General features: G+C 38.8%; 1 protein-coding gene across 19 annotated transcripts in view; it reads right to left on the reverse strand.

Annotated features, from left to right (window-relative positions):
* The window catches only part of Hhla2 (HHLA2 member of B7 family), an 84051-nt gene that overhangs the window by 38255 nt on the left and 23816 nt on the right, over positions 1-21980 (reverse strand). For 8 of the 19 annotated variants that reach the window (XM_087900664.1, XM_087900614.1, XM_087900683.1 and 5 more), the window contains one exon: positions 17290-17366. The exons of 6 other annotated variants lie outside the window; for them this stretch is intronic. The gene's annotated coding sequence lies outside the window, so the exon portion shown is untranslated. Of the gene's footprint in view, positions 1-15784; positions 15836-17289; positions 17367-21980 lie in introns of all 19 variants that reach the window. 5 more of the 19 variants (XM_087900667.1, XM_087900626.1, XM_087900636.1 and 2 more) reach the window with 1 other exon arrangement.

Consider the following 21980-nt stretch of genomic DNA (forward strand, 5'->3'; position numbering starts at 1 on the left):
CTACTTGTTCTGAATCCCCTACTCCTGGACTGTTAATTAAGCAGTAGGTTTAAATTACCTTGAAATGAGTCTTCGGATGTCTCTAGGTATCGAGAAGTGACATTGAATTAAAACAATCAGTGAAGAAAAACAGCTGAAGCTTTTTCTTATTTTTCTAATAACAAAGTACAGAAGAAAGGAATCTCTCGTCCTATCTCAGCAAAATGCCACAAGAAGTCCTATTATCTTTTACCAGAGTAAAGAGGCATTCATGTGCTTGGTAATAGTACAAGTAACATTTAATCTGAAGCTACAAACATTAGATATGAGCCATTGGAATTTTATAGCTAGTTGGATGCACCTTATGTTGTGTATAGAAGGTTTCTAACAGGAAAAGCACATTTACCTTAAAATTCCTCTTTCCTTTTAGTATCAACATTAAAACGAAAATACTGACTTTCAAATGAAGCATCATTTTACAAACATGAGAGATTTCCGCTCCACCAGAAAAGGGTTTGTCTGCCTATTTGACTCTCCACGAAATCGTGCTTCCTTATTTATTTCAAACAAAAAAAAAGGGAAAGAAATAAATCCTTGTTTTCCAGGGAATTATAAAAATAAGCCTATAAAACAGTAAAGAAACTTCAAAGTAATACCTGAGAAATAACGAAGCTGACATTTTACACTATAACTGTTTGTACTTCAAGGCCATAGCGTTAGTGCTGAGTCAGCTAAGACATTCAGAGGGGCAATAGAAAAGCTTTAATTTGGCATACAGGCTTTTACTTTTTGGAAAATTTATGCTTTACTCGTTCTGACATCCATATCTGTTCAGTCGTACAAATGAAGTCCCCCAGTGCACCTACTTAGTCAAGCTCTACCCAGATCCATTAGGTTCTAAGGTTAGAGATGCCCTAGAGTTGTCTGGTAATAGTAAAGATGCTGCAAACCCAGGTAAGGAGATGTGAGAGACGAGAAATCAACCAGTGGTGCATAGCACAGAGGAGAAGGTCCAATGAGTGAGGCATTTCACTGCCTATGTATTGACAGTGAAGTCTAGGCCTGGCATAATTTATTGCCAAAAGATTATTGTTTCCCTTGTAGTAGCTTCCAGTCTCCTACTATTGAAAGATCAAATGTTACCTACTTCAAACAATATAAAATTCCCCATCTCTTTCTCAAGCAAACCCAACTTCTGATAAGTCCTCTGAATCTTTATCTTAGCCCCTGATCCCATCCTCATCTCTCCATAAATCTTCTTGTTTTTCAACAAGAATTCTCATTTAGAAGATTTTTCTATGCCTGCAAACACACAGCATAACATTTGTTGGCGCTATTGTTCCTTGTATGTATTATCCTAATTCCCAACTACTTTTAGCTTCTGAGCTTTTTCTGGGATGATATCTTGTTGTTGGAGAAGTCCATGAGTCCATTTGCAGAAAGAGCAACAAATTCACGTTATTTTACTGATTCAAAGAAACAAATTAACCAATGAATTTTATTCAACATCAGTCACTATTGTATGTTACCCTTTGGAGACTCTAAATACCACGGTGTAACAACAAGAGATTCTGCCTCGAGCAGTGGTGACCCACACATTAAACTCCAACACTTGGGAGGCAGAGGCAGGTAGATCTTTGTGAGTTCCCAACCAACCTGGTCTAAAAAACAAGTTCCAGGACAGCCAAGACTGTTACACAGAGAAACCCAATCTAGAAAAAAAAAAAGAAAGAAAGAAGAAAAGAAAAGAGAAACTTTGCCAGTCCCTCAGAGCAGCTTGGCAACTGTGCCCAGAGACAGTTGCAAGAAACAGGGGAGTCATTCTGTTTGGACACCTTGACTCATTAAAGGGCTGGATGCCCTATACGATGATGTTTAACCTGCCTAGGCCATGTGAATTATTCTACTGTGAAGATGACATTATTAATGGCAGGACTAAAAAACATACGATTTTTAGGTACCATATGAGCAATTTCCATATCAACAAATTTGAAATTTTAAATGAAATAACTTTCTGAATACATATATCTACATAATTGTACTACAGAGATATTAAAAACTCAAGCAGGCCAATAACAAGTTATAAAATTGAATCAGTAATAAAATATATCCACAAAAGAAGCCTGGGACCAGATACTTTCTTTTTCTAAATTTTATTTTATTTATTTTATTAACATTTTTTCATTTATCTCTATATACCCATCACAGTTTAACCTCCCTCCTCTCCTCCTCCCCATTCACTCCTCTTCCATCTTCACTTAGAAAGAGGCAAGCCTCCCTTGGGCTTGAACAAAAACTGGTACATCAAGTTGAGGGAGCTCCTCCCTCTGCACCAAGGCTAAGCAAGTAATCCAGCATAGGAAACAGGTTCCCAAAAGCCAGCTAAGCACCAGGGACAGATTCTGATCTATGGCTTGAAGCCTTAACAAGCAGACCAAGCTATACAGCTGACTAGCACAATAAATAAATAAATAAATAAATAAATAAATAAATAAATAAATAAAATAAAGCATATATCAGAATCAAGAAAGATTTATTAAAGTGATATAAGGATGGTTCACTGTACATAAACCAATAGACGCCATACATGACTTTAAAAAAGCATAAGATCATTTCAATATATACAGATGCTGTACTCATAAAGTCTAACACTCTGTCCAGATAAGAACACTCAGTGAATTACATGTGGAAGAAATGCACCATGACAAAAAGCTACATAACAAACCCTTTAGCCATCTGGTGAGGAAACTCTGAAAGTATATCATTCATGGTCTTTAACCAGTCATATGTCTACTGTCACCATTTTATCAATGTAGTAGAAGTCTTAGCAACAAGAATCAAGCAAGAGGAATAAGTAAAAGGCACCCAGATAGGAAAGTATTTTCTCTGTTTAGAGATGCCATGGTTTTATAGATAGGAAAGTCTAACAAATCCACTAAGGAAATCTAACAAAACAGGTAAGTGAGCCTAGTAAAATTGTAAGACACAAGACCATCAAATGTATTGATAATTTTTCTATCACTATACAAATACTTTAGATTGGTAACAAATTAAAAATATGCTTTGGCTCACAGTTTAGAAATTTCAGTCCATTCTCATTTGGGTGCATCACTTCGGGCCTGTAGTAGCAAATCATGGTGGGGCAAAATCATGTACCTCTTGGACAAGGAGGAAAAAGGAGAGAGAAAGAGATAGTGTTGCTCAACTATTGAATACATGTTGTCAGTGGTCTAAAGACATCCCATTAGGCCCTATCTATTTAGGATTCTATCACCTCCCAGTGATATCAATGGTTAGACTAACGTTTAAAATACAGGCTTATGGGGCTACTGAGATAGTTTGGAGGTTAAGATTATTAGCTCCTCTTCTGCGGCCCAGGGTTCAATTCCCAGGTCCCATAGCGGGGGCTCACAACAATCTATAAAATCAATTCTAGCCTTCCTGACTTCTATGGGCACCAGACATACAAGTGTATACATTCAGGCAAAACACCAATACACATAAACTTTAAATAAACTTTCAATTGATCAAAAACCTAAATGTAAGAATTAAAATTACAAAACTACAAGAAGAAAACAAAGGAAGCACTACAAGAGCCAGACATCAGTATAGACAATGATCTTTCTAGATAAGACTCTAAAACAATAGACAACAAAATCAAACAAGACAATTGGAATTATATCAAAATAAGAAGCTTCTTTATGCTGAAGAAAACAGTCAATGACACTGAGACAAATTGTGGAATGGGATAAATCATCCAACATGACATCAGTGTCAAGATGAACAAGAAAATCACCAGAATTTTAATAATATTCCAGGTTTTTCTTTGTTTGTTTATTGAAAATAAATTTTTATTAAATATATTCTGATTATGTTTTACTCTTTCTCATCTCCCCCTCTTATTCTCTTGACTTCCCTACCCTTTTAACTCCTTACATTCTTTTGCTCTCTCTAAAAAGACAGAGAAAACAAACAAGGATAAAACAAAATGAAAAAAAAACTAACTAAAAAGAAACAATGAAATAACACAGAAACACAAACACACATACACAAAACCCATGAAAATATAAAATCAGAAATAATAACATACAAGCAAAAGAACAGTAGAATAAAAATTCTAATTAATTAATAAAACTAAATTTTAAAACAAGGCAATATGAGACACACACACAGATCTCTAAAATAACATTTAGTCCTTTCTGTGTTTTCTATCTACTGCTAGTCATAATGTTTGTTGTTATGTGTGATATACCCAGTGAGACTCCCTTGGAGAAACTAGTTTTCTGTCCCTTTACCTTGAGGTGTTGTCTATCCTTGGAGGTAAGGTGTGTTTCTTAGATGCAGCAACAAGATGGATCCTATTTACAAATCCAGTCTATTAGGCTGTGTCTTTCTATGAAGAATTGAGGGCAATGATGTTGAGAGTTATCAATGAATAGTGTTTATTGATTCCTGATGTTTTATTGTCATAGTGTGGATTCCTCTCCCACTGACCCCCCTTTGATTTACTTGTTGAGGATTATATATTCTTTGTATTTTCTTGGATGTGCTTAATTTCTTCAGATGAAGGTTTTTTCTAGTATCTTCTGTAGAGCTGGAATGGTAAATAGACACTGCTTAAATATGGTTTTATCAAGAAATATTTTCTTTCTCCATCTGTTGTGATTGATAGTTTTGCTGGTTATGGTAGTCTTAGCTGACATCTGTCTTTTCTTAGAATTTTCACATTTGTTCAGGCTCTTCTGGCTTTTAGAGTCTCCATTGAGAAGTCAGGTGTTATTCTAATGCAGTGATTCTCAACCTTCTTAATTCTGTGACCTTCTAAGACAGTTTCTCATATTGTGGTGACCCTCGATCATAAAATTATTTTTGTTGCTTCTTCATAACTGTAATTTTGTTGCTGTTACAATTCATAATTTAAACACATGTTTTCAGATGCTCTTAGGCAACCTCTGTGAAAGGGTTATTTGACCCTGGGGTCGTAACCCACTCGTGGAGAACCACTGTTCTAATTGATCTGCCTTTACATGCCTTTACAGATCTCTTTCCTTGTAACTTTTGATATATTTTCTTTATATTTTATGTTTACGGTTTTGATTATTATATACCAAAGGGACTTCCTTTTCTGATTGTGACTACTTAGTGTTCTGTAAGCTTCTTTTATCTACCTTGAGAGGGTACCTCCTTCTTTAGGTTAGAACATTTTTTCTATAATTTTATTAAAAATATTTTCTCTGCCTCCGACATAGGTTTCTTTTCCTTCCTCTATTTCTATTATTCACAAATCTGGTCTTTTCATAGTGTCCCAGATTTCTTGGATACTACATGCCTAAATTGCTTTTGATTTAACATTCTTTTCGACTGAGTTAACTATTTCTTCAACCTTGTTATCAACACCTGGGATTTCCTTTTCCATCTCTTCTCTCTTCTTCCCATGGTGGCCACTGGAGATCCTGTAGACAGTGTTTATGCATATTAGGGACTGATACAAGTGGATTCTGGGTGAGGGAAGATAGTAAGGTTTAGCAGAGTCCCCATGGAGGGAGGGAGGAAAAGAGGAAGGACAGGGCCTTACAAGCACTTTACTACAGAATTGGGGAAAAGACTGGAGAGATTGAAATGGTGGAGAGGAAGGAGAGCGGAAATTGTCTACCTGAGTCTCGGTCAGGTTTGTCCACTGAAGATCCCAGTGAAATTAGTTGTGGTGTTCTAACATATGAAAGCAAGTCCTGTGAAGGATACTTTACTTCCTACCAATCCTGAGGGCACTTTGAAAGTTTCTAGCTACAGAACAGATAATGCCAAAGACATCCTTAAACCACAAGAGAGATATCCAGCCATTCCTTCATATTTTTTGGTGGATTTTGTTTGCTTTTGTGCTGGTCTTGAAGGAAACAATTGACATAACAAGTAAATCAAGATAAATGAAATAATTAGCGTGAACAATGTTTACTAGAAGATTCTACCTACTAGGAACACCTACAGCTTTTTTTCTTTATGTTCTTTATTCCATTTTGGGTATTTTATCCTTATAGAGTTCGAAACATAGCATAATATTTAACTATAAGCAATGTATAACTACATCGTATATAATATCAATACATACTGTAAGCATAATCAGGTGTCATATTATAATTGCCATTTTATAGTCAAAGACGAGTATTTAAAGGCACTAAATCACTTGTTCAAGGTCATACTTGGTAAATGTCAGTCGGAACTTTGAATTTCACCAGGCTCATGGATTTTGAGATTTCTGTTAGCGGCTCTGCTAAGACATCTTAAACAGAAGGCATGATTCATCGCCCCAGAATTATTCCCCTGAGAGCCAATCATCAACGAGTAAATGTTTCTTTTGTGAGTCATAACCCTTTTCTGAGTCTTGGTCCTGGTTCCAAGAATTTATTTCGTCTTGGCAAGTGCTGGGTGGTGATTGTGAAATCCTATGTTGCTTTTCAGTCATAACTTGTCTTAGACCTCAGGGAAGAGGTTAGTGCAACAGTTCTAAATCGCCTCTCTTTCATTTGCTCAGCTTTCTCCTGGTATGATAAGTATACATTCCATTAATTATTCATGGACGCCTCTTTCCTTTACAAAAATGCTCCAGTTTAGATGATGAACTTCATGATCATCTTACCATCATATCACTGTTGACTGTTCAGGCAGTTAGAGTCCCGGCCAAGGAAGTAGGGGCCATTTGTTCATGCCTAGTAACCTTGCCTTTAAGTCAGTCTTTCTTCCCCAATTTTCATTTCTTTCTGAGAAGGATCATTAATCTTAGCTAATCACACTCATGTCCTACTATTCCAACTGAGGATAAGCTAATAGCTCAGTCACGGCAGTCATAGCAACCCATCCCTATGCGCAGTAGGGTAAGTGATGCAGGAGAAGCCAAACCACTACCGAACCTTAACCAAGATCTACTTATGCAGCAGCAATGATTCCTACTAAATGAGAGAAAGTTCTACGCAGAAAGGAAAGAAGTGACCACCAGGGCTTAGGGAGAGTGATTGTTGGAAAGCAGGCGATTGCATGTACCAGAATGAGCAAATGTGCTGTCTAATATACATACCCTTCTGACTTGGGTCCATACATTTTCATTCAATTCTGTCAGCTCCACTGGTGCCTTTGCATATATGCTAATAAAACCCTTTCTGTCTTATTTAATTTGAATTTAGTTTCTATATCTTGCAGATAAAAATATTCTGACACTTCCTATCACCCAATTCACCCTTCAATGATTTATAAAAAGATACGAAAAATGCAAATAATGTCCCATTTCCAACTCAGAAGAATGTCAAAGAGATATAAATAGAAAGATGCATACTTACAGGCTCGTGTCATTAGTCCAAGCGACATATATAGATAGATATACAGCTACAGACTGGGTTTCATTTATCCAAAAGGCTTCATGCATCAACTGTTTTTTTTTTCTTATTTTGGAATATTAACATGTATATAGTAAGATATCTTACATACACACATATCCTGAATGTAATCTTATATAATACTTTTAATAACTTTGTACTTGAAACAAAGTTTCATGAGACAACTATTTCTGCTTGTGGAATCATTGCTATTGTTTAAAGACTTCGATTTTAGAATATTCCATTTCAGTATTTTTGGTTGGGCATGTTTAACCTAGCACACTTTTTCACATACAGTCGCTTAAATCACAGGTAATAACATGGGATAATTTTAATTTTTTTGAAAAATAAATCAGCGATATTTATCAAACGCTTTTAAGACTGTAAAGTTCTTTTTGTCTGTGGTGGTTTTAATAAGAAGGCTAATATATTTGAAGGCTTAGTCACCAGTGACTGGAACCGTTTAAGTTCATTGGAAGGTTTAGAAGGTATGGGCTTAGTAGAGTATGTGTGGTCTTATTGGAGGAAGCATATCACTAGGGATGGACTTTGAGGTTTCAAAGGCAAAGCCAGGCCCAGTGTCTCTCTCTTTCTCTCTGCTTGCTCTCTGTGGATGAGGATGTAAAGCTCTCAGCTACTGCTCCAGCACCCTGCCTTTCTGCCTGCCACCAAACTTCCTGCCGTGATGATAACTCACTAACCTTCTGGAGCTGTAAGCCAGACCCCAGTTACATGCTTTCTTTGTATAAGAGTTGCCTTGGTCATGGTGTCTCCTCACCGCAAAAGAACGGTACAAGACAGTATCATTTAAGGTAGGTTTAGTGACAAAAGAACAGGTTAGGACAAAAGGGGAGAGCCCATATGTGTGAAAGTTATGCAAAGGAAGGGAGTTTCAAGAAGGGGGGAGAAAGATTAGAAGAGTAGAAGGACCAATGTCTTCTTAGATTAAAACAACAACAACTCTGGAACTGAACAAGGATCAACTAACTATCAAAGCCAGCAGAGACTCGGGCAAGTACAGGAATGTCCGCAGTAAGAACACTACAGACTAGTACAATTCTGGCCCACTGGGCTCCAATCAACTTCTTCTCTCATAGGTCTTTGTTCCACTTTCCAGTTTTCTTAAAGAGACCAATCTTTGGTTATGCATTTCTGCCCTTGGAAAAGAAAACCATGGCTAATAAGCCAACTGGTTAGAAGAGGAAGAGAGAAGGTAACAAAGACAGAAGTTGCAGCTTATTCAAATCTCTGTGCACTACTTCTGACTGCCCAATCTAGCTCTCTCTCTTTCTTTCTCTCTGTCTCTCTCTGTCTCTGTCTCTCTCTATCTCTCTCTCTTTCTTCCTCTCTCTTTCTCTCTCTCTTTCTTTCTCTCTGTCTCTCTCTGTCTCTGTCTCTCTCTCTCTCTCTCTCTTCCTCTCTCTTTCTCTCTCTCTCTGTCTTTCTCTCACACAAAACTTCCTCATCTAACACTAATAAATACTCTGATAAAAGTGGCAAACTTCCCTTTACAATGGGAAGCAGAAGCTCCACAGGGCTACTGAACCAAGAATCAAAGCCCTGTTTTGCAGGCTGCCGTTGTCCATGGAGGTCAGTGCTTCTCAAAGTGCCTGTAGGAAAGGGGCAATAACTTTTGTTTCTAATATGTCATAGGTGAAATCACTGGAGAAATGCAATAAAAGTGAATTGGTAAAAATTAAATTAAAAGGGCATCCTCTTCAAACCTGAAGTTATTATCACATACAATAAGCACAATGTCACAGTAATATTGCAATACTCCGTTTCTATGCACTGGAGCTAGCCTATTATCTGTTAGCCTACTTTGACTTGTATTGCTCCAGATGATACCCATTGTTTCCCCAGTTCTGCTTTATACAATCCAAGAGACACCCTGAACCACCACCACCATCTGTAGAATTTGGAGACAAAAGATAGCATTTGTTTTAAGCTATAATGCAGCAAGCAAGAAAACAGCCTTCGTTTTTCTGTCACTTGTGCCTAAACCAGGGATGGTTTAGACATCAATATCTTCTCCCTCATCTTACTGACTCTGTGATTACTAACTTTTGCCACCCCGCAGCCATCTCCCCACTACAGTAACCTGTACTTTGGTGTTTGAGCTCTGTCAGTTCTACGTGGCTTTGCACATAGGAGGGAAAGGAGAGCCCAATGAACCCTTGTCACTGGGCACACTAGGAAGCAAAAAAGATCTGCTGCCTATCATGTTTCTCCCAGATCTGTTTGTACTTCCACTTATTAGACAAGCTCAGTCACCACAGGTAGGATAGAATTCCATTTTGTGCCACTTTTCTCCGACCTCAAAGAGCCCGAGTAGCTCATATTGTCTTCCAATTCAGAAGAATCCTACGTATTCCATGGTTTCCCCCTTGGACACTAATGAGCAATGAGTGACACTCTAAGAAGCAGTTGGTCAAGATTTTGCAAGAGAGTTAATAAGTTGGAAGTATTTGGCACATTCCAACTTCCACTCCATCGCTTCTACCTACAAGAAACAGCACATTACTTTGAGGCCAGAGCCAGATTCTCACCTGGATTCTGCAAATTGCTGTGTTATCTGGTAAAGGATGCCCTGTGAGTTTCTAGGACTTGATATTAGAGGCCATTTGACCTCTAAAAGGCTATCGCATTCATTAGTAGAGAAGATGAAACAACTAATTACTTTTGAATTTTCTCATCAGCTTCATTCTTTAACCAAGGAACTTCCTTTACAACCAGTTTGGGTCGAATAATAAGATGGAGTATGAAGTGTTTGGAAGAAAGTCTGGGGTTGACAGATCTGGCAGAAGAATAATCAAGAGAAAGAAGGAAAATGGAATGCAGTTCCCTTTCTTGGTTGGAATAGTTAAACATAACACAACAAGGAGCTGACGGTGATGCTGAATCAGAGATGTAGGCAGGACCCGAAAGTGGGCTGGTGGCACATTCATATATGATTGTAGCCTTGTCTGCTTTGATGACAAGAAGGTTATCTATGGGGTGTGCCTAAAGCCGCTCTTCCTACCCCAGTGGCTGCATCTTCCATGTTCTATTTCATTGTCAGGAAAACCCCACTTCTAAGGAGGCTCTCAGATGTGTGCAGGAACATCTGCACAGTTAGGTTGGTCTAGTCTCTGTGACATGCTTGTTCAGTGGCCTCCAGAACTATCTTATACTCTGGATCCATTCTCAGTGACCCACGGTTTCAGATTTTTTCAGTCCTCTAGTCAGTTTTTTGTTTGTTTGTTTGTTTCCTTGAGTGGCAGGTGCCAGAATGAATACCAATCCTGTCTTTATAATCTTTTTCACCAAGAAAAAATGCAGCAAGATGCAATGTTCAATATGAAAAAAATGTTTCAGATTTTTTCAGTCCTCTAGTCAGTTTTTTGTTTGTTTGTTTCCTTGAGTGGCAGGTGCCAGAATGGATACCAATCCTGTCTTTATGATCTTTTTCACCAAGAAAAAATGCAGCAAGGTGCAATGTTCAATATCCCATCTACTTGGAAGTTTTCCTCCATCATCTATGGTCCTCCAGAGGTAACCCTGCCAAAGGTAGAGTGGCTGTGAAGACACTACTCAGTACTGATGGTATTTAGTATCCTTAAAAGACATTCTCCTATGCCTTATTTTATTTTATTGTTCGTCATTTTTTTTTTGTGTGTGTAGGTAATAGAGGAATGTTTTGGGTGGGTACTGTTTTATTGATGTGAAAAGACACCATGACTAAGGCAAATCAAAAGAGAAAACATTTAATTGGGGGCTTGCTTACAGGTTCAGAGGGTTTGTACAAGGCCATCACAGTAGGAAGTCTAACACCAGGAAGGCAGGCTTGGTGCTGAAGCAGTAGCTGAGAGCTCCTGATCCACAGATAGGAGGGAGAGAGAGAGAGAGAGAGAGAGAGAGAGAAAGAGAGAGAGAGAGAGAGAAATAGAAAGAGAGGGAGAGAGAGAAATAGAAAGAGAGGGAGAGAGAAATAGAAAGAGAGAGAAACTGAGAATGGTTTGCTTGGGCTTTTGAAACTTCAAAGTCTATGGCTAGTGACATACTTCGTTGGGGGAGGCTACTCGTTTGTTTCTCAGCCACTCAGACCTGAAATATTCACTCAGAAACTATATTATTTGCAATGCTGTTTGGCCAATAGCTTAAAAATACTGCTAGATAACTCTTATATCTTTGGTTAACCCATTTCTATTATTTTATATTTTACCATGAGGCTCATGGCCTACTGACAAGGTTCTGGTTAGCAGCTTACATCTTTCTTCTTTGGTGGCTTCATAACTCTGCCTTCTCTCTCCTCTTCTATCTGCTTGGAACTTCTGCCTTACCCTGTTCTGCTACAGCACTGGCCAAAATAGTTTTATTCATTAACCAATAAAAGCAACACATAGACAGAAGGACTTCCCACACCAACACCTCTTAATCCTTTCTAAACAGTCTACCAACTGGGAATCAAACATTCAAATATACGAGCTTATAGGAGCCACTCTCTATCAATCCACCACATTCTGCTCCCTGACCACCATAGCCTTGTGACCACATCATAATACAAAAAGCATTCAATCCAACTCCAATAGTTCCCATAGTCTTTCAGTCCTAATACCATTTCAAAACCCAGCATCCTTTCTGAGACTCAAGGCAATCTTTTAGCTGTAACCCTCTGTAAAATCAAAAGCAAATTGCATACTTCCAATATATAGTGGTACAGAATACACATTCCCACTCCCAAAGTGGACAAAGAGAGCATAGTGAGGAAATACTGGACCAAAGCAAAAATGAAACTCTAAATTCTGTATCTATGTTCTGTGTCTTCCACTCCTTCCAGGTTTGCTGACTACAATATACTTCTTTCTCTAGGGCTGGTTCCCTGTCTTATCTGCAGCTTTCCCTGAGAAGTATCCTATGGCTCTGGCATTGCCAACGTCTCGGGGTCTTCAATGAAATCCAGGTTTCACCTTCACAGCTTCATGTAATGGCCTCTCCAGGCCCTCATACAAAGACTCCCCCGCCACATGTCTGACTTTGATGGCTTTCCCTAAGTGCTGAGAAAAATTCCACAACCTCCTTATACCCTGTAATCCTCCCTTAGCAGTCCACTAACAAGGAACCAAACATTGAAATATATGAGCCTGTGGGGGTTGTTCTCATTTAAGCCCCCACAAGCAATGTCAGAGGACAATTCTTTCCTTCTACCCTATGTGAGTTCCCAGGGACTGAACTCAAGTTACTTAGTTCGTAAAGCAAATACTTCCTCTCTGAGTCATCCTGTCGGTCCCATACCCCATTTTTTTCAAAGCAGTTCTTCACAAAGCTATAACAACATGTGAGGAAGGACCACAGGCATGGTAGTCTCAGTGAGCATGAAATCAATGCACTCATAAAACATATTTATTATTTGTGGCTTTATGGAGTTCTGCCGGGGAAATGTATCTTTGTCCTTCCTTACTTTGCTGTGGTTCTGGATTCCTTACCATGGAACTTAAAATTCAAGTACCTTCTTGATTCAGAATCTGAATGAGTTAGGTTTCTAAAAATAACAGCCCCAGCAAAAGGTAGCAAGCAGTCTTTCTCTAAAATCTGAGTGTGTGTGTTGCAATTGTGCTAATGGTGTTTGCCAGAGGCATTTTTCAGCATTTGGATCTGCCTTAGTCATTGCATAAACTTGTTCTATTAAGGAGATAACATATGGAATAACAATTTCAAGAAGAATCAACACTAGACTAATTAATTATATATTGGGAAGGTTTTCTTTTTCTATGACTATTAGGGCCCTAACTTCCCTGAAGTAGCCTGACCTCTGAGATCTGATAGAATTATTTCTAGCTTGAAAGTGACATACATGTGCCTAGTGTTGCAGCAAAACAATTTCTTCTGAGTATGGGATGACCGTTGAAACCAGTAAATTCATTGGTTTCCCACGCAACACACAGGCAATCAACATCCTACTGGTTTCTTTATATGTCCTTGGGAAGACACACAAGAAATTACCAAAACCAAAGATAGGTCTGAGTGGACCAGTTTTATAGCTCGTGCTATAAAAGTGAGGTTGTTTCATTTGAGGGTTGAGAATCCACAGGATAAATCTTAATATAACCTTCTTCTACTTGGTGTCCAGGAGCACACCTCCCTGGTGAATGTCTGGGGAACACCCTCATATGAGTCTGGGGATACCCTCAAAATTCCAGATGGAATAGGCAATGCATTGCAGTCCTTGAAAGTAGCACATACAAAATAAGGCTATAAGGAAGTTCTTGTGGCAAGTTGTGTGGCCTTTGCTGTGAGTGATAAAACACAAATGATGCTGTGCTCTCTGCCCAGGGGGAGCTGTCCTGAATAAGAAAGAGATGCGAGGAAGAATCTTCCTTATTAGCCCTGATTTATCAGGAAAAATAAGGTCAGAGGAAGAATGAAACGCAGGTACTGGCTTGTTGATACTTGCAGCTAGGGGCAGGGCATCAGGGTAAGGGTATACTAAAAATTGTGTCGATTAACCCCCTCCTGAGGTTCAAACACCTAGGCTCATTGGGGAAAATCAGTAAATGGGACAGCACTGAGGAGATGAAATAAACATGATGGTCCCACGAGAGGCAATGTTTCATGTCCAATATACCAGGACAAACACAATAGTAAAAGGAGAAGTTAAGTCAGCAGTGATGCCATGGGCCTGTCATAGTACTCAGGATGATGAGGCAAGATTGTTTTAAGGTGAAGGACAATCTGGGCTACAAGGGAGTTTCTGTCTCAAAAGCATACTTTAATTTAGTGGATAATTCAGGACTATTTAAGGTTTTAGTGGCTTTATTGAGTTTCATGGTAGGACATGATTTTTTTTTAATGAGGTAGGATTAGCTTTGGTGAACCTGAGTGAGTGAAGTCATCATTTAAATTGGATTTGTGAAGTACTAAAACATTTAAGAGGGGCTGAGGAAAGGGTAAAGTAGACAAGGGACTTGTCTGGGTCACTTGAAAGGAACTGGAGAAATTTATGTCATGCTGGAGCTGCTAGAGAAAAAGATGACAGAGAACCAGAACCTGTGCTTGTGTTTGAGAAGACAGAACGCCTTTGATCCCCATTGTTTCTTTTTGTTCCAGAGCTATTTAAAAGCATATGCATGTGTACTTGAAGTTAAAACAGTTTCTTGCCTTGGAAGAACTCTTCTTCATTACCAGTCAGGTACAATCTCTCACTTTCTTTTCAATTAACATGTTGGTTGATTTTTCTCTCTGTCTCTCTGTCTCTGTCTCTCTCTCTCCCTCCCTCCATCATCTATCTATCTATCTATCTATCTATCTATCTATCTATCTATCTATTATCTATCTATCTATCTATCTATCTATCTATCTACCTATCTATCTACCTCATCATACCTTATCTCTATAGGATAAAATCCAGTGGTAACAGACCACAATTATTCCAAAAGAAGTAGTTTCCATAGTTTGTAATAGCAAGCCCCAGTTTCTTCTTTAACTAAGTGGTCTGTGTGTCTACCTGTGAAGACAAGGCAGGATGACTGGTAGACCAGGGTGAATTTCCTTTGAGCTGTTGGCCAGGCAGACCCCATGAGGTTTGCTACAGTGGTGCACATAGTGAGTATGCTGTATACTGTAGTGTCATAACGTATTCTGCATGCTGATTGGAAGGGTGATCACCAAGGATCCTGTCCAGCTCTGAATCCCACATGTTCCTCTGTGAGTGCGTGAACTAATATGTGCCTGCTGGTGTAATAGTGGCAATACTGCTATAGGTAAAACCAATTACTTTCAGGTTGTATTTAAGTCCTGCTCTATAGAAGGGAGCCTATGTTCCAAATACTTGAGGGTAAACCCTGTGATTGTGAAATCATAAGTCCCCTTGAGAAGACTATTACTACCGTTTTTTTTAAAAAAAAAATAATAAAATGTGTTTGCCTAATTCTCTTCTGAACTTTTGTATTCACAACCAAAGATCACTGCTGTTGCCTATAATAATGGAAGAAAACCTCCTTGGCAGTTGTTGATACTTCAGACACTTTAGCTGCTGAGGACAAGTGTCTTTTACTGTGGTTTATTCTGTCATGCTCTTGCTGTGGGCTATACTGCTTGTGTGGTATAGTGACCCAGTATGTGTTACATATGCATTCTCTCCCTCTCTCCTTATACCCTCTTTCTCCTTTTTGGTACACACACACACACACACACACACACACACACACACACTATCCAAGACTATGGGAACATAATGGAAAAGGGAGCAGAACTAAAGTATGAGCCAGAAAAGGGTGAAGCAGTATAGTGGAGCTGTTTCCACTGGCCATGACATGACCGTTGGATCATGAGGTTGAGTCACTATGGTGAAGGGACTAAGGCAACATCATGTCATCCTGACTCCATTCTGCATCTGCTTCTACACTTCTCAACCCTCCACCCACCTCCCACATCTGCCACATCTGTTTTGACAGCTCTCACACCTGCCACATCTGTTTTGACAGCTCTGGGTTTTCCACAACCTTGGCCATGGTCTGGATGCATTAACAAAAATAATTAATATTTGCACAATTTAAGAATATACAAAAATAACAGATAATAGTATAAATCTTAATTAATGATCCTGTATCTGAAGGAACTATGTTCTGCCAAAACAGATGCTACAATGTTACTCTGATCCTCATATAAGATTGATGTAAATGCGGTTGGGAGGTCTTCTGGCTTTAAAAATGCTGTGCCCTGAGCTTCTCCAACAAGAATCTTTTTGAGGCACTATCCCAAAATAAACTCTTATACTCTTCATTGGTTTAATATGGGTGGTACTTTATAATTTCAGGTGTGGTTCATTTGAATGGTATATAAAATATCAAGGCTTACATTGTGGTAACAAAATAAACAAAGCAATACAATGATGACTAAGCCCATGGTTACAATAATAATGAGGTTATTCCATAGTAGCAGGGGTGAGCATCACTAAATTCTTACTTGGGATTCCATCCACCATCCCCACCTGCCTGTCTCCAGCTACACACATCCTTGGAAGGTGGTACAGTACAAAGGAGATGGGCATTTAATTAGGGACTGGGATGCTAGTGGTGCAGCTTTCATGAGTTATCACCCATGCTAAGGTGGACCTTTCAGTGACACTGCTGATTCTAAGCCACCCTGTATTCCTGCACATAACCCCAACAAATTCATTGGCTTACCAAGCTGGACTTGAATGGAACCTTTCTTTCATCTGTCATTAGTCTATCTGGAGCAAACGGTCATTTCTTTATGTATCCCCAGGAAGAGCCACACTACAACTGGGTTTCTTGTCATTGTCTGCTGGTTTTTTTCAGCTTCTTGAGCCCGTTCCCCTACATTAAGCTCCCTCTATTAAACATACTTGATGTGAATGATATTTTTCTGAATACACTGGGTATCAACCATCCCATTTTCACTAGTACCCATGGGTCTATAATTAAGGCTTTTCTCTGATTACATGTCTATTCTTGCCAACTTTCTGTGTCCCCAAATTGGTACCTTGCATTTTTTATATGTATAGAAATGTGGTATATTAGGAAAGCCAGGGGGCAGCAATTTGTTTGCTCTTCAAACTAGTAGATTAAAATAATGCTACATTCTAGGCTGTTTTCAAAGCATAGAAGGATGGACATATGGATATTTATACCTTTTTCCTTGCAAAATTTTTGTTTTGGCTATGATACAATTTTGATGACACTTGGAGAATAAAATTTTTTGTTTCATTTTCCAAAGTGAAAATAAATAAATACAGGCTTTAAAGGCTGGCTCTAATTAATCCCAGAAGCTCCTATATTTAGTTAGAGCCAGAGATTTCTGCTTCTTTGGGTTATTTCCCAAGCACTGTATACAGAACAGTCTTTGGATTCATGACTGTAGCCATCTGGAGTCTGCAGTGTTTTGTCTTTGGCATGACACTGATCTATGCTACTTTAGAATCCATTAAATTGTCCGGCTGACTCACCTGTAGTCCTGGCCTTGGAAGTGGAGTAATGTGCATTTCAAAGGATTCTGCAGTCTGTCTCATCAGAACGAATATTCCTGTGGTCCAGGAAGCAGAATAGAAACAGAGGTGGTTGAAACACACATAAATGAACATGCACGTGCTCACGCCTGCACATACGTGTGTGCGCATGTGCACACACACACACACAAACATAAAAAATAAAACACAGCAGAAATCATGATGCTCCACTTCTAAGATTATTTCATCTGTTTCCCTCTATAGCTATGCTCTTTTGATGAACAACCCTATGTGAAGACCCAGACGACAAGGAACAAAAGCCAAAGTTTTAGAGCAATTCATATGAATGGCTTGGAAGCAGTTTCTTCAACAGCTTCAGCTACCATATCCTTGGCCACACCTTAACTGAAATGCCACAGGAGACACTGTGTTTTTGGCAGACTCTACCCTTCAGGGCATAATTGTCATGCAGCAGTAGATACCCATATTAGTCAACTTCCATCACCTATAACTAAATACTTAGGAAAACCAACTTGAAAGAGGGAAGGTTTATTTTATCTTATGATCGTAATGAGTTCCGATCAAGGCCAGTTGTCCATGTTGCTTTGGGGATTGTGACAAGAGGTGCCTCACTCATTTTAAGTTCATAGTCTTCTAAGTATGTTTGAACCTGCTAGAACATTTTGTCTCTCTCCCCAACTCAGCAAGAATGAATTCACATTGATATGCACCATAGTCAAGCTAAAGACAGCAATTTGTTCATCTTCTCCATCTCGATATCTGTGATTAAGCTGGTTTGCATCTGATTTCTGCCACTCTCAATGAAGGTTCTGCCTGGTAAATATTCTCTGCAGAATCAGCCTTGTGCATTTTCTCCTTTTATGGTCTCTTTCTCTCCAAGGTCAAGTTGACTGGTTCTGAATCACATGTTAGGCCACACCTCAGTTTCTTTGGGTACAAAAAAAAAATGTGTTTTGTTCATCTATGCTTCTAAGAGTGCTCCTGTGGCATTTTCTCCCAGAAAAGACTTAACATACTGAAAATATAGCCTTTTGACTAAGTGATCTGCATTTGTTCTGGGGTAAATTTCCTCTACAGTGTATGTGTTTGCTTCAAAACTTAGCTAATCAAACACCCTCTGGGTACTGAGCCAAGCATCCAAGCTGAAGCCGCCTGAGCAGTCATTGTGGAAAGCAACACAGTAAACAAATGTCACACATGAATCCAGCAAGCATTTCCAAGTTCTGAGATGCAATTCCCTCTTACTCGTTGCTCTCGGTGCAAAAGAGCTTTTAGCAGCATTGACTCAACCCCAAAGTCTCCCTCCTCCCACTTAGGAACTGCAACACATTGGGCTCTTTTCCAGTGAGTCCCTCTCCCGACATCACAGACATTATTTCATTCTCTCTTAAGAACCCATTGTTATCTGAGTCTGAAATGTCTCCTATGGGCTAATGATTTGAATGCATAATGCCCAGCTTATGGTTCTATCTTATTTTATTTTCACATTTATTATTGAAGTATGTGTGTGTGTGCACGCATGCGTGTGTGTGTGCATGTCTGTGGGCCATGGCTCACAAGTGGAGGTCAGAGGACAGATTGCAGAAGTCAGTACTCTTCTTCCATCACGTGGGTCCCAAGGATTGAAACTGTCAAGGTTGGTAGCTGGCCCCTTTGCTGGATGAGCCATCTCTTCAGGCCCTCTGGTGCTGTTTTAATGGGTGCAGCACTTTCAGTAAGTAAGGCCTGGAAGGTGGGAGAAGCTCACTAGGAATAGGGCTCTGAAGGTGATGAGTGCCCCTGCTTCAGCCTCTCTTCATTGCTTCTTGGTCCACTGAGATATAAACAAGGCACACCTGTAAGTGCCCACCATCATGAGACGGAGCAGCCCTGCCATGCCTTGCTAGATACGAGGGACTGCAACCCTCTGAAACTGTGAGCCAACGAAACCTCTCCTTCTTTTAGTTGTTTCTCTTAGGTGCTCTGCTCACAGTGACCCAGTAGTTACCCAGGAGACATATAGATCATACATTTAAACCTTACAATCATTAGACAACATAAATAAAATAAAATTTCCCTCCTAACTGCCCCCTGTAATCTAATGCTAAATTTTATCATTCCACAGGATAATTTGCTGTCCTAATTCTAAATTGACTGTGATAGCAATGTATTATACCCACCCAATTTCCTTTTCATTTTTTAATTAGCATATAAACTATAGGTTTTCTTAGGACATTTTTGTACATGGCTAGTTTTAGTTGATTAACCTCCCTCATTTCTCCCTGTTCGCTCTCCCCTCTTATACCCTCCAGGATTACCCCTTGCACTTCCACATCACAAGTGTTCTGATGCCCTATACATCGCTCTTCTAAATAGCTTTGCCCTGTATCTCTGAACATCTGCTGATAGGAATGTTTACCAGTGCAACCACAGTAGAAGTCAACATGGAAACTAAGGTTCAAAATGTCATATGATCTAACTACACCACTCTGAGGTTTATATGCAAAGGACTGAACACCATAGCACAGAGATACATGTGTTTGTATTTCATAGGAGGGGATGGAATCAGTCTAGATGTTTGTATTCACAAATAAAGAGGTCATTAAAATGTCATTCGCATATACAATGACATTGTATTCAGTCATAAAGAAAATCAAGTGTCCTGAGACTATAAAATCTGCGGGAAAGTGGATGAGATTGGAAAGTCTTGTATCAAGTGAGGTAACCAGGCCCAGGAGGATAAACACTGCATGTGCTCTCATGTGAGGATCCAAACTTCTAACTTGTGTATGTGTGTGCTTATGTGGAAATGAGAGTGACTAGGAGACACCATACAGATTCAGTTCTTTAGTTAGCCTGGTGACCATTCCCAAAACATGCCCCTGAGAGAAGAAACCAAATAATTCTAATAGCATTGCCTTCTAGTTACGCACATCCGGAAAAGCCAGGAATATAACCAAGTTCAGAAGATTTGGCTTAGATATTAGTTGTTCTTCTACCATAACAGCTAAAATCAGATGGAAGGATTTGAAGCCCAAGTTATTCCATGGCCAAAAGGCATGATGCCCCTCTTCCTCAGCTTCACATCTGAAGTCCTGGGAGGGTTATATAACCACCTCAGATTCATTGCTCGAAGGGTTGTCTTAATGATGTTTGAAAAGCAACTAAAATGTATATGTATGTATCAGATAGCTATCTATACAAATCATACTGAACTTTGATTGCTTTCCTCCCAGCTCACAACAGGGGATGCTTTGTGAACTTTGGCATAATTCAGAAGAGGCCATTGTCATCTCACCTTGAGCAAGTTAGGGTTTTCCCTCATGCTGTATTAATGAAATTACATCAACTTGACCCAGAGGATGAGTGTCCCAGAAAAACAGAACATAAATCCTCTTTGAGGGATGGTATACCAGGTTGAAAATTATTTCAGTATCTTGCAAACAAATCGTGACACATGACAAAAAATATAACAAGTACTCAACGACAAGAAAATAATCAAATAGTCAGGAAAATTTTAAATGTTGAAGGTTTTTAAACATAAATTACTCATTTTAAACATAAAATACTCATTTTATTCAAAGATAAACAAGGCCAGGGAATTCAGCAGTACAAAAGAATAATAGTAAGGAAGAAGCTTGGATAGATTCTGGTTAATCAGAAAGAAACTCCAGCATAACGCAAAGAGAAATAAAATGACGGGAGATGTTAGGATGGAAGACAAGAAACAAAGGATACTATAGATAATGGTGTGTGAGTTATTATATTCCTTAAGGGATACCCAAGGGAAAGAAAAAACAGTGCATATGGAAACTATTTGAATAAATAATGAATAAAAGATTCTCTAAAACTTAAAATTAGCAAGATTCAAAAAGCATAGAAACTCTCACACAAAAAGAAATTAAGTTACCCCATAGTAAACTGTCACAAATAATAGAAAAAGAAAGTATTTAAATAACCAGGAAAGTTTAAATAACTAAAAAGATAGACTGTCTTCAAAACAGTAAATATTAGAAAGATGCCTGATTTTTAAACACTCATAATAGAAATAAAGGGATAAGAAATAATAAATATCTCCTAAGTGCTAAAAGGAAAAAAAAATACCTCTCAACTCAATAAACTGGTGAACATGAGACTAATTTAAGCATGTATCATAGCAGCAATAATACCAATAAGGTTTAAAGGATAAACATTTCAAATTTAAGTTGAGTACATTATTGACACACACATTTTAAATTTGAATGAAAAACAGGAAGGAACAATAAGGGCCTCAAAAGTTTAGAAAAGGCTAAATGAAACCTTAATTGCTTCCCATTCCTTATGCAGACAGTAAAATACCTACTGACTTACAGTCCTAAGAGCCAAGGACACAGCTAATATTCTACAGAAGAACATAAAGGAGTCAACAGTTAAAGTTGACTGTCCACCAATGGGATCTGTGGTCACCATGGAAATAAATCTCTGGGCACCTCTGTAGGAGATTGCATAGATCTAGGCAAACCCTTTAAAGAAGGGCAGTGCCATTCCATGGTCTGGTGTTCTGTACTGAACAAAATGGAGAAAGCAAGGCTAGGCACAAGCTTTCAACTCTCTACTCCCCAGCTAGGAACACATCAAGTCCAGCTGTTCCAAGCCTGGTGGCTATCAAGTCCCTGAAGTGTGAGACAAAATAAACCCTTTCTTTTTATCAT

The sequence above is a fragment of the Myodes glareolus genome, chromosome 2 (assembly GCF_982192425.1).
Source record: "Myodes glareolus chromosome 2, mMyoGla1.1, whole genome shotgun sequence".
In the NCBI taxonomy this organism is placed as follows: Eukaryota; Metazoa; Chordata; class Mammalia; order Rodentia; family Cricetidae; genus Myodes; species Myodes glareolus.